Below are 2,636 nucleotides of genomic sequence, written 5' to 3' on the forward strand. Positions count from 1 at the left end.
TCTGCGACACGGGGCCCTTAACGACTATCGCGTTAAAACGGGAGTGATCGTAGATCAACACAGCGCTAGTTTGAACACGGAGCTAGTTGGTTCTGATCCATAGCGTTGCTAAGCACGCGGCAGAAGAACTAGTAAGCGAATGTGTAAAACGGCAAAAGCGCTCCGTCTGCGCATTAGCAAATGCGCAGGGCTAAAGTCATTCCACCCAAAAAACAAAAAAAAAAAACAAGAAGGTGACGACGTCCTTCGAGGGCTGGACCTGTTCACAATCTAACACTGAAGAAACGTTGAACTAATGCTGCTAAGTACAAGGCTACGGCTATATCCCGGGCCATGGAGGCCACGTTCTGACGCACGCGTAACGGGAAAAAAAAAAGAAAAGGGGGGTGGGAGAACAACGAGCAATAGGAAGAAAGAAAGCGGAAGAAAATATCGCTTATGTATGTGTTCTTCCGTGCACATTGTGATCAAAATTATTTTCGAGCCCTCCTCTTCCGCGTTTCTCAAAGCCCCTTGTTGGTTTGGGATGTCAAACCCCATGCGTTGTGTGAGGAGTCTAGTAGAACATTTCCTCTACGTCTGCTTCCGCTACGACTATCAGTGACCTGGACTGCAGACAACTCTCGGAGACAAAGTTCCTTGGGCTATGTCCACATGCGTCGCAAACTCAGGAACCGACACGTGCATTGCTGCAGTTCCTGAAGTCGACAGACCTGAGTGGCCAACTCTAGTCGCCATTTCACCCTCCGGATATACGCACCCTCACTGTACCCTATTCTTTCCTTTCTTTCTTTCTTTCTTTCTTTCTTTCTTTCTTTCTTTCCTTCCTTCCTTCTTCCTTTCTTTTTGTTCGTTATTTCTTCTTCCCTTATTTTCCTTCACCTTCTTTCCCCTGAAGAAGGTAGCAAGCCGGACGGGCGTCTAAAGTCTGAAATTGCGAGATTCTCATAGTGAGCACCAGCCGCGCTATTGCGAAAAAGAGCCGTGGGGACTTTGCCAAACGAAGCATCGAGAAGTACTACCTTTGCGGCGCTTTATCACGCGCGTATGCACGTGCAAGCCGGCGACTTTTTTTTCCTTTCTAGCAAATGTACACAGAAAATGCGGGGAGTGGAAGAGATTACGCGTATCTGCATCTGCCTGTACGCAAATGTATCACGTGAGCTGGTGGAAATCAAAGGTCGCATCAGTGCTGCCAGAAATCTCTCAGTATTTCGTAGCTGCTTTCCGTTTCTCTGTGCGATATTCACATTCCACCATTACTTTTTTTTTTCGTCCCCGCAGTCACCGTAATCGCTTTCCCGTCTGTTTTCATTTACCTTCGCCTGTAACCAAGGGCTCAGGCGCAGGACATAACCTGATACGTCACGCCGACATTTCAGTTTTTTTTTTTTTCAGTTAGTGTTAACTCTCGTTCTTTGCGTAGTTTTCGAAGGGCAGTGTCCAAGTGAACAAAAAAGAGTGGGTACTACATTCTCTCTGAGCACACTCACTCACTCACTAAATTAAATTATGAGGTTTTACGTGCCAAAACCACGATCTGATTATGAGGCACGCCGTAGTGGGGAACTCCGGAATAATTTGGACCACCTGGGGTTCTTTAACGTGCACCTAAATCTAAGTACACGGGTGTTTTCGCATTTCGCCCCCATCGAAATGCGGCCGCCGTGGCCGGGATTCGATCCCTCAACCTCGTGTTTAGCAGCCCAACACCATAGCCACTAAGCCACCATGGCGGGTACTGACTCACTAAAACACGTGCGAAACACAGCGCGCGCTAAGCAAAAGCAAGAAAAAGAAGGTCAAAGAGCCACAGAATAGTGTGCATTGTGACAGTCAAATAGTCTGGCAAGGTTAAGGTAGACCATTCTAAGCAAGTATCCAAGTGAGTAGGCAACGCCGGACTGAAAGTAACTCATTGCTCATGAATGATCCGAGAGTACACGTTACAGTGTAATCTGTCACCCTTTCCATTTCTCCCACAAAGCGTCTGCGTATTCCGACACCTAGTTTCGGAGAAACCGACTTGAAGCGCTGCTAAAGATTCCGATAAGCGTGTTTCTTTTTTGGTAGGCACAAGACGCAACGTGCTATACACTTACAGTTGCGGAATCCGACGCTTCCTTTCGACGCTGCAAACTCCAAGCCCTGCGCCTTGAACTCTGACCCGGAAGACTCCGAGAAGGCCGCGGCGCAAGCCCTTAGCTCGGGCGGCGGACGCGGTCGACCTCGCGCCCTCGTGTGTACCTGAGGAGGCGACCGGCGCTACCCGGAAGCGCCCGCGCAAACGGTTTTGTCGCCTGACGCGGCCGGGACACTCTCACTTTCCGCAAATTTCGCTTTCGAGCATCGGCGACGGTCCTGCGGCGCCCTTTCCGGGCATCGCGGCGTTATCGCCGCGGCGCTAAACTGATAAACGCAAAACGACACCGGTCCAGGAAAGGGGTGGACGGAGAAAAAGTGTGTGACAAACACGCGGCGTAACGAGACGGAGAGAAAACACGAAAAAAAAAAAAGTTGGAGAATGCCGCGTCGCGCAGGATTGCGTGGACAAACAGGCGTGCGCATCGGGTAGATATACACTTGTGCACACGCGTTGGAAGGAAAAAAAAGGGGAAAAAAAGTGGAGTCATGAA

At 49.6% G+C, this 2,636-nt stretch overlaps 1 protein-coding gene across 3 annotated transcripts in view; it reads right to left on the reverse strand.

The window, feature by feature from the left end:
• LOC119446553 (uncharacterized) overlaps positions 1 to 2,304 on the reverse strand; it is a 531,274-nt gene extending 528,970 nt beyond the window's left edge. For all 3 annotated transcript variants that reach the window (XM_049664212.1, XM_049664209.1, XM_049664210.1), the window contains exon 1: positions 2,103 to 2,304. The gene's annotated coding sequence lies outside the window, so the exon portion shown is untranslated. The remainder of the gene's footprint in view (positions 1 to 2,102) is intronic.
• Positions 2,305 to 2,636: the final 332 nt, after the last annotated feature.

This window comes from Dermacentor silvarum, chromosome 3 (assembly GCF_013339745.2).
Source record: "Dermacentor silvarum isolate Dsil-2018 chromosome 3, BIME_Dsil_1.4, whole genome shotgun sequence".
Classification (NCBI taxonomy): domain Eukaryota; kingdom Metazoa; phylum Arthropoda; class Arachnida; order Ixodida; family Ixodidae; genus Dermacentor; species Dermacentor silvarum.